General features: G+C 41.3%; 1 pseudogene; it reads right to left on the minus strand.

Annotated features, from left to right (window-relative positions):
* Nucleotides 1-63: 63 nt before the first annotated feature.
* On the minus strand, nt 64-3342 carry LOC112198174 (annotated as a pseudogene).
* Between the last annotated feature and the right edge of the window lie 11702 nt (nt 3343-15044).

Genomic DNA, 15044 nt, shown 5'->3' on the forward strand with positions numbered 1-15044 from the left:
ATATATGATAGAGAAACAAATGGATTCAGATAACTCTCTCCCATTTCATTTTTTTTAGTAGTTGGGATGACATAGAAGGTTATCTTTAGAGGCGAAAAGTTTGAAAGTCAATCCAAAAAAGAACTGCCAGTTCAGAAAATACATGGTACACTTGCATCATCATTTCTAAATTAAAATGGCCAAAGGTACATCAGAAAAGGTAATTTCAGTTGGAAATCGCTTTTCTTCATTGCACTTGGTGCCTTGCAATTCATATTCCAAATTGCATATGCAATGAGTGAATGGCTGGATCTCACACATTGATGTAAGAAAATGTACTCCCTCCTTTTGCCTTGGCTTAACTGCCCCATGTCAGCATTTTGGGGATTCTGTACTATACAAGACTGATTCATCTCAGCCATCAGAATCCGCATCACGGAATGGTAGGGGAACCGTCTTGACTGCCCTGAACTTGCCAACATTATTCAGATGCTCATTCTCTAACCTGTTTGATATAACAGAACAAGTTTAGATACTGTATAGTTCAATCACAAGGATCAAATATAATGCTCAAAAACATTTATCTTTTAACATTAGTACCTGTAAAAGTTCCAATGCCCCCGCCGGATAACCTCTAATGAAGCCAAGAGAAAGTCCACCAATCATGACTCGACATATGAAATATTGTGAAATCCCATAACTGTCTCCACCCAAGCAACTCTCAGAACGGCATTCAAGGCCTGCGTCAGTTTAAAAATATGTTTGAGAATGCGGTTTAAATGAAGGAGATCTACAATAATGTTGTTCAGAGAAAAATTTAAAGAATTAAAAACTTACCAAGGAAAAATAGTAGGTTCTTTTGTTCTTCAGAATGAGTTCATCTCTCAGCCATAGGTTCTTGGAATTTGGGTTGAAAAGCCCCCAATCCTTGACAAAATCCCAGTATAACTGATAAACTGTAGCCACCACAGAAGGGACCACTACTATAGAAAACCACAGATGATTCTGCTGGTTAGCATATGTAATCCTGGTCCGGCTGCCACCATGGCTGAAACATACTTCCCCTTGTTAGCCAAATGGTTGACATCAGACTCATCAAACCATATTCTTGCACACTTTGTAGTTTATTGCATTGAAAGATCAGATGTCAGTTGGTGGACTAAAAAACTACGCTATTGCATGGTTGAAATATTTGACTATACACATTTGGAATTCAAGCAAGAAGGAAAGTACTAATAGACATTAATCTGCATAGGAACTTTGGTAGTGTTACCTGCATTGCACGCCCGTAGTACGGCAAGAATGAAATGACATAAGCGAGCTCTTTAAATAGCCTTCTACTTTTGCAAGTCTTATATTGGTGTGTTCTGAAACTTCCAGCAATGAAGTAGCAGGCTGTGGATTCCATGTGTCTCAGCAATGGAATCTACAAACAAAGAGACAATAGGTGATTGGTTAATGAAACCAAAAGGTTGATGAAAGAGGAATGTTACAGTAATTTTATTTTTTACAACTTGGTTATAATGGCATTAGATAGTGTAACCTTAGTGGTTATACCTGGCTAGTTAGCTGATCAGCCATGAAAAGGTCTACCATCAAAACGCGGGCAAATAATATAACAAGAATGAACAAAGCTAAACTATGGCAGTCATAATTTCGTAGTATTGATCAAATTCAATCACATTTTGTTTAATGGGATATTGCAACTGGACGGAAATATACCTTATAAAGTGGAGAACAGACTATGTTTCGAATTACTCTGATGAAGCAGTAACAAGTAGGTCGATAGAAGATGTCCAAGGGGCATATCAGCAGGGCAATGGAAAACTGAAAATTCAGTTGTTCAAGATTAGGATAATGCTTCATGCTATGTTTCTCAATTTTCTTAGTTGCTTTCTTGCCGGCCTGATTTTCTGTCTTTTCTGAAGCTCAAGTTACTTGACTAACAGAATATAGATGAAAGTGATAAAAACTAACCAGAAGGATAAATTCAGGAATGGCATCAACTTGGCTTGGTAAGAAGTTATTAGCCCTTAATATAAGATGTACAACCATGGCACCAACCACAGCCGTCATAAAAGTTGTGCATATGAGGAAGGCATCACGGTACTTTAAGGCAGTGCTCAGTTGGAATTCAAATATGAAGTTGCAATTGATTCTAGTACTTTTCCACATGCACAGGTTGCACCCGTACATGAACAAGTTGCAATCTCAGTAATGCAAAAACACTGCACAAAAACTCACACCCTTACAATTAGTACGACAGTAGTTTCAATTACCCTCATCATATTATTGAAAAACTTGACAGGGATCACATTTCAGGATCTTGTGCATTAGTTTGTGTTGCTGATTAATTAATCTTGGATCTACTTAGTTAAGCTTAGAAAAACTTTGTTATCTGCAAGTTCTATGAACTTGGTACAACACAACATAATAGGGACTAAAAATCTCAGTTCCAACATAATAGGGACTAATAACAGTGCATATACACTAAACAACGATACAAAGCAACCTGTGAACAAACCTGCACCAACATAAACCAAAAAGAAGACCTTTATTAATTTTATTTTCCAAAAATAAGTAAATAAAATAATTACTTTATTAAGGAGTGATCACAATCAGACCCAAACAAATTGAAACAATGTGGTCTACTACTTGATGGGACCCCATTGTCACCATTGAATAATAAACCTTTGAGTAAATCCCACTTTGATGATTAGTGGCAAACAAAGACTAATGATCACCCATCATATTGCACATTACATTTTTTTTTTTGCAGACTAATGGTGGAGCTTTCAATAAGGCAAAGAGTTAAAGCAGAAGTTTCCCGTGTCAACCTTAATCTACAGATGTTTTTATGCAGATCGAGAGAGAAAATTATGGAAAATTGAGGGACAAAGATGAAGAGTACCAACAAAGAAGGTGACCATGTGAGACTCCTTGTGCTGTTGGGGCCTCAGAAGCTTCGTTGCCTTTTTCTTGTCATTGTTAGCAAAGTGCTTCGTGAATATGGTTTCCACACAGAATAGAATCACTATCAGAAACCCTTACAATCCACATTCTCTATTAGAAGGGTAATGTTGAAGTGACAGTGTAAATATTATATCGTCTTGTAAAAAATATTCCAACAAATAGTTACCGATCATATATTCTCAATAAACCAACACCCAAAAATCATACTGTACTAGCTAGCTATCTTGCTAGTTTTGAAAGCTATTTTTATAACAGTTCAATTACCTTATTAGAACTGATGAAATATGATCTCTTCACTGCTTTTAGATAACTTGCTGATGCCTGCTGGTTCGATACCTGTAATGGGAGAAACTAATTGCTTCAGTTTACTTGCACTGCACTACAATTTATGTGATGATAAATGTATATAGAGAACAATAAGCTATCAATGCCTCAATGGCATGGCCAACTGGCCAACACTTAATAGTACTGGTAACACAATAGTGACATATATTGCATAATACAGGCACACCTATAATTTTGAATCTGTCACTAACACATGCATGACCTATAATTTTACCACCTAAAAGCAAAACCTGTGCTCATCATTCATCTACAAAATTAATGCAAATAGCTCATGATCACAAGAATCCTATATACCGAAAAATATCTTTTGCAATTCCCTCTTCTACATGAATTTCGATGGCATTTGCTAAAATGAGGCTGCAGGAATGGTTAAGGTACGTACCATATCACCTTGTCAAATTTCTTGAGGATCTTTGTAAAGGCTAGCGTATTCAATGAGCTGTCAAAAGTAGAAAACTTGATCGATTACAAAGGTAATGTCAACAATCTAGCTCACCAGTCTATGTTTTTAAAGTTAATTCAAATATCTAGATATTATATCAATCCCGTAATTCGGCAATGAAAGTAAAGTATAATGTTTGGAACAACCAAAGCAGATTAATTTCATACTGTATAAAATCATTCCCGGTAAATACAGCTAACCTTTGACGCATTCAAAATATCACCCATCTCAGTTTCAGAAACCTTCAATTCCACACGAGAACATGCTTTATCCTCCAAATTTTGGTTTTCGGCCATGTTCACCGGAGTCTTAGTGATACAGGTACACCGGAGGGAAACACTACCTTCTCTCCCAAAAGACTCAGAAATGTTAGCTTCAGCTTCAGACTCCTGTACAGTTGAAGATGGCTGCAAATCCATGTTTTCAGACTTTGGCAATGTCTCACAATCCTGAGAAACATCACCCACTTTAGCATCAGCTTTAGACACCTGTGCTCCTGAAGATGGCTGCAAATCCATGTTTTCAGACTCCAGCAATGTCTCACAAACCTGAGAATCGTCACCAACTTTAGTTAAAGATTGTGTATCCTGGACTGTTGAAGATGGTTGCAAATCCATGATTTTGGACTCCAGCAATGTCTCACAAACCCCAGAAGCATCACTTACTTTAGCTTCAGATTCTGATTCCTGTGCTGTTGAAGATGTTTGCAAATCCATGTTTCCAGACTTTAGCAATGCTTCACTAAACTGAGACACCTCACCAGCTTTAGCTGCAGATACTGAGTCATATGCTGTTGCCAATGTCTGCAAATCCATGTTTTCAGACTCCGGCAATGTTTTGCTAACCTGAGAGGCTGAGAAGCCTCACCACCTCTAGTTTCAGATTCCGACTCCTGCACTGTTGAAGATGGCTGCAAATCCATTTTTCATGTTCTCAGGTACAAATTCCAACAGTGTCTCACAAACCTGAGACCCATCAACTTCTTCAGATTCCAACTCCTGCACTGTTGAAGATGGCTGCAACTCCATGTTTTCAGATACAATTTTTGACACTGTCTCACGCACCTGAGAAGCAACACCAAATATAGCTTCTGATTCCGATTTCTGCCCTGTTGAAGATGGCAGCAAATCCATCTTTTCAGGTACAACTTCTGTCAATGTCTCACAAACGTCAGAGACATCACCAGCTTTAGCTTTCAGAAGAGAGCTGGAAATCCAGGTTTTCAGACGCATTTGCCGGCAATGACTCATAGACTTGAGAAGTATTACCAACTTTAGCTTCAGAAGAGGGACGGAAATCAAGGTTTTCAGACACATTTGCCGGAAATGACCCATTAACTTGAGAAGTATTACCAACTTTAACCTCACATTCCACCTCCTCTAGAGGTTTCTGCCATCACATTACCTGGGATAACATTGGAAGAAAACCTGGGCACTTGAGACTTTTCATAGGGAAACCCAGGTTTAGTTTGACTCCACACACCCATAATGTCCTTTGTAGGAGGTAGGGAACCAGCATGCTGCTGAGTGAAAACTTCAAGTTCTTAACGGTGTTTTGAACTTGCAGCCCGAGACACCAAATTGCCATCTGCCTTTCTATCACATGTTGAACTTCTTGCTTGACTCTAACCATTGGTCTCATGCTTCCAGATAGTGAAGTAAAGTGCTCAATTTGATCACTACTGGGAACAACTTTAAAATTAGCATTTTCACCACCTTCAATTGAAAAATCTCTGCTCATCTTTCCCTTCCTCGTACTAACCACACTGTCTATAGTATCAAGATTTTGGCGGGTTGTCAAGTTGTGATCCTGTGGGTACAGAACTCTCTTCCTCTTCCTCTTCCTCTTCTTGTCCCGGTTTTCTGTATCACACCTTTCTTGGGACTGTGAATTGGCAGACCTAGAGTCTAAACTAGATGGAGTTTCATGATCAAAAGACTGACTACTTCGATGAGTTGCAGATCCTTGATAATGGTCATGCCCTGTACGGATAGGTCCAGCAGGTGGTCTACTTGAAGCAAATGGGTCCATCTTAGACACCTCAGTTTCGGCCAAGCCCGAATTGGAATCTTTTGCAACTCCAGCAGCCTAAGAAGACCCTGCAGAAATATATTGGCCCAATCACCTCAAAAATGACCAAGTTGTTTAAGTATAATGTATTTGAGAGAGATTGATGAGAGAGATGTGTTCTTATTATTGAGAATAGGAGCCCTATATATAGGGATTACAAAGTGCTAGTTCTAATGTTACAAGGAATACCAATCCGTGTAGGATTGGGAAATCTAGAACCTTCTCTCCTATTGCTACTCCTAGTTTGATAAGGCACACTAAATCGATATTCCTTCAACACTCCCCCTTGTGCCGCTTCAAACTTGGTGGTGACGCTTCATCCGTTGCCTCGTTAAAAACCTTGCCAGGTAACAAAAACCCTGTGGGATAAAAATAACCCTGGTCGAAGGACAAAAAGAGCACAACACGTCCTTCACTCTTCGAGATCGAACATGTAGACATCATAACTCCCCCTGATGTCGATATCTCCCCCTGATTGCTATAATCGTGGGAGTTCGGATAACTTTCTCAATCCGATGCTCTTCACATGTTTCTCGAAGGTGGATTTAGGTAACGACTTAGTGAATAAGTCCGCTACATTATCCTCTGATCGGATTTGATTCACTTCAATCTTTAGGAGTGATTGTTGTTGCTGATTATAAAAGAACTTAGGCGATATATGCTTGGTGTTGTCGCCCTTGATGAAACCTAACTTCATTTGTTCAATACAAGCTGCATTATCCTCATAAATGCATGTAGGTTCATTTGTGGTAGACTTCAAACCACAACTTCCTTGAATGTGTCGAATTACGGACCTTAGCCATATACATTCACGTACAGCTTCATGTAGAGCAATAATCTCTGCATGATTTGAGGAAGTAGCAACAAGGGTCTGTTTTGTAGACCTCCAAGATATCGCAGTGCTTCCCATGGTAAAGACATAACCAGTTTGGGAGCGACCTTTGTGAGGGTCAGAGAGGTACCCTGCATCAGCAAAACCCATCAAGACATCATTGTCGTTTTGATGGAGGGAGATAGGAGAATGCCGGCCACCATGAGCGGTGGCGGCGCCGGCGGCGGCAACATGGACGGGGGCGTTTTGCCTCTTGGGGTCCAATCCCAATTTTCCGTCATTCCTTTTCTCTCTGTAGGGATAGAATAGGCCCATATCAATCGTACCTCTTAGGTATCGAAAGATTGTCTTTATACCAATCCAATGGCGGCGTGTTGGCGCAGAGCTATGTCGAGCTAACAAGTTCACTGCGAATGAGATATCCGGTCTTGTGCATTGAGCTAAGTACAATAATGCGCCTATTGCACTCAAATAGGGCACCTCGGCCTCTAATGGTTCTTCGTCCTCATCCCTTGGACGAAACGGATCTTTTCCGGGCTCAAGACTATGGCCGATCATGGGAGTACTCGTAGGCTTTGCTTTATCTTCATTAAAGCGCCTTAGGATTTTCTGAGTATATGCAGACTGATGGATCAAGATTCCATCACTACGGTGCTCGAGTTCTCAACCGAGACAAAACCGTGTTTTCCTAAGATCTTTCATCTCAAATTCGGATTTCAAGTATTTAGCAGTTACCTTCAACTCATCTAGAGTTCCAATTAGGTTCATGTCATCGACATAAACTGCTACGATTGCAAATCCGGAACTTGTTCTTTTAATGAACACGCATGGGCATATTTCATTGTTAATATATCCCTTCCCAATCAAGTAGTCACTTAGACGGTTATACCACATCCGTCCGGATTGTTTTAATCCATATAGTGAGCGTTTTAATCTTATTGAAAACGCGCTCCGTGGTTTAGAGCCACTTGATTTGGGTAATTGAAGTCCATCTGGAACCTTAATATATATCTCTGAATCTAGATCCCCATAGAGATATGCTGTAACCACATCCATAAGCTACATGTCAAGTTTTTCGGAAACTACCAAACTGACAAGGTAGCGGAACGTTATAACGTCCATTACGGGAGAATATGTCTCCTCGTAGTCAATTCCAGGGCGTTGTGAGAAACCTTGCGCCACAAGGCGGGCTTTGTATCTAACAACCTCGTTTTTCTCATTACGCTTTCTAACAAAGACCCATTTATGGCCAACAGGCTTTACACTTGGGGGTGTCTGCGTTACAGGCCCAAATACCTGTCTCTTTGTTAGTGAATCCAATTCAACCTGGATTGCATCTTTCCATTTAGGCCAATCCGCTCTTTGTTTGACATTCTTCAACAGAGCGAGGTTCGATATCATCATATTCTATAATTCCTTTTGCAATATGATATGCAAATGCATCATCAATCGCCATAGAATTTCTATCCATCATCTCATGTACACTAGTGTAATTTATGGAGATCTCTCTATTCTCTGGAGTTGGTTCTGACATTGGAGCGTCCCCCAATGATGTCTCTTGGACATAAATATAATCCGGAATATTCTCATGAGATGGATTATTTACATCGATGATTAATGGATTATTTTGTGCCGAACTCGCTTTCTTTCTTGGGCGAGAATCCATCGAACCTATGGGCCTCCCGCGCTTCTTGGCGGGAGCCGTGGGCCTAGCCACAACGTCACCATCATTGAGAGATGGGACGTTGGCGCCATGCTCATGCATTCTTGAGTTGGCGTCATGTCCTCTACTTTTAGGGACATCAATCCTTGCAGGCACGTTTGCAGCAGGTATGTGTGATCTCGTCACTTTAGCGATATCAGAAAACGCATCAGGCATCGAATCTGCTACGTTCTGAAGATCGAGAATTCTCCGCACTTCAATTTCTGACTGTGCGGTTCGGGGATCAAGATGAGACAGAGTGGGGACAGACCACGACAATTCCTGTCGTTCCTGTTGAACATTGATGTTCTTATCTCCCCCTAACGACGGGAAGACTGTCTCATCGAAGTGACAATCCGCAAATCTAGCGGTAAAGAGATCGCCTGTCAAGGGTTCTATGTAGCGGATAATCGTTGGAGAATCATATCCAACATAAAGGCCTAATCGTCTTTGAGGACCCATTTTGGTGCGCTGTGGCGGCGCAATAGGCACATAGACTGCACACCCAAATATGCGTAAGTGTGAGACATCAGGCTCATACCCAGTAACCATCTGGGACGCAGAGAAGGGTTGAGTGGCAGTGGGCCTCAGACGAATAAGCACAGCTGCATGCAATATTGCATAGCCCCAAGCAGAAATAGGGAGATTGGTGCGCATCACCAATGCTCGAGCAACCATTTGTAGTCGTTTAATGGTGGCTTCTGCGAGACCATTTTGGGTATGAACATGAGGAACAGGATGTTCAACATCAATCCCAATGGACATGCAATAATCATCAAAAGTCTTTGATGTAAACTCCCCAGCATTGTCTAATCTTATAGACTTAATGGGATGATCAGGGTGGTGAGCCCGTAACTTAATTATTTGTGCTAGGAGTTTAGCAAATGCAGCGTTCCTTGTGGACAATAGCATGACATGTGACCAGCGTGTCGATGCATCAACCAACACCATAAAATATCTAAATGGTCCGCATGGTGGTTGAATGGGTCCACAAATATCACCTTGGATTCTTTGCAAGAATGGTATATTTTCTTTGGTGTCCTTTGCATAGGATGGTCTCGATCCTAACTTTGCTAAAGAGCAGGCTTTGCAGAACGAATGATGGGCTTTGGAAACAACCAATGAGGATTTTGGTTGAGCCATGAAGTCACAATGGACCTTAGAAGTAAAAATGGGAGTCAAGGAAGCAGGGGTGGCGTCAAAGCCACCCTTGGGCCGCAGGGGGATGGCGGCGCCGACCGGGGATGGCCGGACTTGAGGGGGGGAAGGCGCCGTGAGGCGCAGGTGCTCCTCCTTGATCCAAATTTCGAGTTTTACTTCCTTTCGTTCTGAAAAAAGGATGTCCGTGTGAAGTCTTTAATATACGGATCATCATGTCACGACCTGGGTGTCCCAAACGGTCGTGCCAAAGCCTATACGTGTCGGAATCCCATAAATCATCTCTCATGACATGGTTGGATTCAATTACTCGAATAGTGGTTGCATACAACCCACTAGAGCGACACATAAGTTTCTGTAATACTCGTTTATGTCCGTAGTCATTAGAGGTGATGCAAAGGAACTCTTGTCCATTCTCACAATGTGTTTCCACATGAAAACCATTGGCTCTTATATCTTTGAAATAATAAAGTTCAAAAAACATGTCTACGACATGAGATAAAATAAATCGATACTTTATTAATAATATCCAATGATGACACCAAAGTTTCGTGACCATAATCTAATCCAATATAAAAATCAAATCGTAGACAAATCGTAGTCACTCTATCCGTTCGGCAATTTCAATTTAGTTGTGACCAGGTAAGGTAAGGCGAGATTTTGGTGGAGCGTTGCTCACTTTTAAAACCGTTCTCTCAGATCAAACCTTGCCTAGACATCACAAGTACTCTTGAGTACGCTTAGAGGGAAAGAGTTAATACAATAAGTCATTTTATTGATATAAGGCATAATTGCCATGACATAATTCTTGGAAAAATAAAAGACTATAAATAAAAATCTGCGGTATTTTGTCTTCATCGCCAGATTTAAAGTCTTTGTGAACTCGAAGTCTTGATCACCATGATGCGACTACCTTCGTAGGTACATTGCAAATTCAGGTCCATTGATCAGACGTTCCATATCAGAAATAGACACCATAAAGAGGATTCTCCCTTGATTGAGGCGCATTGGCGCAATATGCATAGTCCCTAGGACTGGTGGCGTTGGAAAGTGGTGCCCATGGCCAACGTTGGCTCCATGGTTTCCAACCCTATTTCCCTCAAAATCACGCCTCCTACTGTCGTGGGATTGTCGCCTTGAGCGATTACCTTCTTGAGCATTTCGATCGTATGGATCATGACGTCGATGGCGACTTTCTCTAGCCATAGGACGATGCTCTTGATAGCTATCTTGAAGCCTATCAAATCTTCTTTTCACAAGTTCATTGCCATGTCTTTCAGTAGTGACCATAGCTTCAATAAGCTGTTGAAAACTTGTGATTCGCCTTGCATTTACATGAGTCCGGAATAAGTCAGAGGACCTCATAGCATAGACGGGGAAGGTATTGAGGGTTTTCTCAATCAATTGGTCTTCTGTGATTGTTTTTCCACAGAGACGCATCATTGCTTTGATGCTGAGAGCTTCCGAATAAAATTGCATGACAGTGTCAAATTCATAGAAGCGAAGATCGTTCCATTCTGCTTCTGTATTCGGAAGAATGGAGTCACGAACATTGCCATATCGTTCGCGAAGCGCATGCCAAAGCTTTATGGCGCTATCCTCATTTATGAACTCAAACTGGAGGTCACTATCCATGTGACGTTTCATAAAGGCAAGTGCCTTGGAATTATCTTTCTCAGTTTGAGGGTCTGGAGCTGTTTCTATAAGACAAAGCTCTTGGATTGTATGCAATAAATCACGGGCAATGAGGTGGATCTCGACATCAGTGACCCAAATTAAGTACCTTTTGCCTGCATAATCCAATGGAACAAAATCGAGTTTGTTTGTGTTTGACATCCTGAAAGATGAAACAAAAACAAGTTAGTTTCGGAGTCAATGCTTCCATGAAAACTAAATAAGATTTCCGAGCTATGCTACCAAGAAATCGATTTCCAAGAATAATTGGATTAGACCGAAACAATGATGTTTAAATGGTCAAAATCTATGCTCACGAACGCTCTTAGTCCGTAGCTTACGAACGCTCTTAGTTTGTTAAATCGATGCTTACGGACGCTCTTAGTCCGAAGTCTTACGAACGCTCTTAGTTCGTTAATTGCGTGAATCCCCACGATTCCACTTTTCTCAAAAATCGAACCCACGTTATAAGAAAGGTGGGATGTAGAAGAAGGGAGGTTTTCAAGTCCCCGAGAAAAGAAGAAGAAATATAAATTCTGAAATTATAGGAACTTCAAAACTTACTCTTTTGAATACTTACTTGTATTTGGATCACGCGCGTGTCGATGCAGGCGTGATGGAGCGAAGCAATCCGAGTAGATTCTGTTCTGAACAGCTTGTACCTCGATTGGTGTACAGATCTCAATATGACTCCGATAAGGCTGAAATTCGGAGGTTAGATGGAAGAGACAGAGACGAACAACTTTGATGAAGAAAGTTTTTCGATCTGAGCTTCCGAACTAGACGTTTCGAGGCTTGCAAGAAGACGGATGTGCACAGGAACGGGAAAAAGATGCAGTGGGTGTGCGTTGGCTTGTTTGCGCAGCAGGGATGCTTCGGTGGCAGCAGGCTGGAACGCAGGGCTGCAGGGAGGGGGCAGCAGGGGCTGCTGTGCAAGGTTGCAAGCGCACGGGCGCTCGGGCTGCAGCGAAGGCTCGGCTATCTCGGGCTAGGGGCTGATTTGTGAATGAGTTTTGGTTTTCTGTTTTGTGGTTAGAGTCGTGCTGATAACGTGTTTAAGTATAATGTATTTGAGAGAGATTGATGAGAGAGATGTGTTCTTATTATTGAGAATAGGAGCCCTATATATAGGGATTACAAAGTGCTAGTTCTAATGTTACAAGGAATACCAATCCGTGTAGGATTGGGAAATCTAGAACCTTCTCTCCTATTGCTACTCCTAGTTTGATAAGGCACACTAAATCGATATTCCTTCAACACAAGTGAAATTATAGAGCCTAGCCGCTTAGAAAATAAAATGCACTTCAAAATACACTTCATAGATTAACTGTCTGAGCTCCACTGGACAAAGGAATGCGTGATGACTTCAAAGACTCAATATCAAGGCCATGTTGATTAATAACAGTCTCCATGGCCCTTGGTAGATCAAAGAAGACAGTTAGACAAGATGGTTAAAAATTAAGACAATGGGCGGAAGACCCAATAAACTAGTTAATTAAGGAAAAATAAAGCACAGAAACTATTGATATATCAAAAGAAAAAAAAAATGAGACAAATGGGGCATATCAGACTCGCATTAAAGAAATAGGTAGCAGTACGAACAACTAAACCAGAAAAATAGTTCATGTAAAAGAATCTTCAAACCAAAAGCAACCCCATTACGTCAAGTAAAACCATTACACTCACAAAACAGACTCCATAAAGCAAACTACATGAAACTGTTATTCAGTTGCAGACACCATCCAAGACTGTCCAGTTTCACTCCAGCCCTCAAAATTACGCAGTCAGAGAGCATGTTTAATAATGCAATGAGCCACAAGTTTATTAACTCGTTGCAGAGACCTAAGAATCACCTTCAAAGTCTCAACGCATTAATATCATCCAAACCCCCCGATATAACTCAAGTCCAAATTCTCTGTGCAACTAGGCATCCATTACCCCACTTGCATCTGCTTGTACTTCCAATTGAGGTAAGAACATTAACTAGCAAAAGCTGAAAATCCAACTGCCGCAAAAGGATGCGCGAATTTTGAAATTACAGAACTATAGCTCTCAAAACGGCTGGAACAATCAACCACTGCACAGCTTCCACATAGAGCTTGGTGGCAAGTTTGGCCGGCTCATCTGTAGAGTCCTGAATGAGTTTGTGCAGAAACTTGGTTGCTTCCAACTCAACCATTATGTGACGAAGCTGGCATCTCATTAGAACTTGCACCATGCAAAATGACTGAAATCAAATTCAAAGAAACTATCAAATTCAAGCTCTCAAGTTCACAGAAACGCGTATGATATTGTAATTAGGGCAAAACAATCAAGCTCTGAACTTTTCTGGGGACCAAGTCTGGAAATTGAGAAAGGGAAGGTAGGTTTGGTATCGATTTTTATTATAATAGAAGCAAAGCAATAAGAGAATCAGATGGAGAAGGCTGATCAGAATACCTAATGGCAGATCGGAGCCGGAATCGGACGGGAACGAGCGATTCATAGAGACAATGGGAGAGATTGAAAATGGTGTAAAAATTTTACTTTGGGTTTTCTGCTCTGAGTGACCGAGGGTGACACCAAGGGCTAATTTGGTTTTTTTTTTTTAGAAAATAGATAACTTCATTACTTATCTATGGCCAGAAGACATGTACATCATAAGTTATCTTATACCAAATTCTAAATGGCACAAGCCGCTAAGCATATGACAGGTGACCCTCATTGCTAACAAATGCGCTCACTTATTTGAGCCTAAAAACTAGAAGGACCCAAACCTTCACAACCAAACTCCCCCTCATAGTAAAACTAGTCGCCTAGAGACCTCAACTGGTGTATAACTAGAGAACCAAGAATTAAGCCGATGAAGACCAAGCCCAATTGATAGGCTAAGAACTAAGACAAGAAAACTAGACAGAATAATGCACACAGGTGCGTCGAAACGGGGGAAAGCCTACCTAAACAAAAAGCTAAAAACTAAACTAAAGACTTGCAAGAAGCACAGCAACGGTCCATGGCCCATGGCCCAAAAAGATAACCCAACCCATCAAGGAGATCCATAGGCCTCAAACCAAGAGACCACCGCCATAGATTTGCGTTGCAACCATCCAACACTGCCGCCCCGCTCCGACGACTCCCTTCCACAACCATAAAGTTCAGAAAACAAGGCCAACGAACTAGAAAAGGCAACATTGTGCCCATCCCAGATCAGAGACCGCTGCCTTTGTGCACGATGCAACTGCATCAGATTCTGGCAGAAAGACGTCTCCACCAGCCCAGCCAACCTGCCACCAACACTCACCAATCAACAAAGAGTCCAGTCGCCAGTCTCCTAGTCCTCCGACCTGTCGATCACCACCATTGCACAAAACCAGATCAGAAAAAGTAAGAAGTCATTGCCGTCCATCCAAGCTAGTCATGATCTCGTCCCACGCCCATCAAACCCGCTGCTCCTCTTGCAAGGTAGATCGATCCGTCCGGCGACGCGCCTTCGGGCTGTCTTCGTCGGACGGCTAGGAGGAAGCTAGAGTTGGACGCTTGCGGCTCTCGGCTAGGAGGAAGCTAAGGTTTTTTTTTTTTTTTGAGAGAGTTTTCTTTCTCTCAATGTTTGTTTCTTCGTCCCAAGGGCTAATTTGGTGATTAGTTTAAAAGTTGATTTAGCCGTGCTGTGCTGTGAGAATAATCGGTTAGTAAAATTAGGTAGCTGAATGTTTGGTAAATTGTACTTTTAAAAGGGTGCCGTTGATTATTTTGTCTATCAAATACTTTGCCGAGTCTCTGATTTCTTATACAATGGTTTGTAAGTACCATAGTTAGTAAAAAAACAGGACGTGTATAGTACGCGAAAAATAAGTACGTGTATTATTCGGACATTTTATCAAATAATTCGT

The sequence above is a fragment of the Rosa chinensis genome, chromosome 4, assembly GCF_002994745.2.
Source record: "Rosa chinensis cultivar Old Blush chromosome 4, RchiOBHm-V2, whole genome shotgun sequence".
NCBI lineage: Eukaryota > Viridiplantae > Streptophyta > Magnoliopsida > Rosales > Rosaceae > Rosa > Rosa chinensis.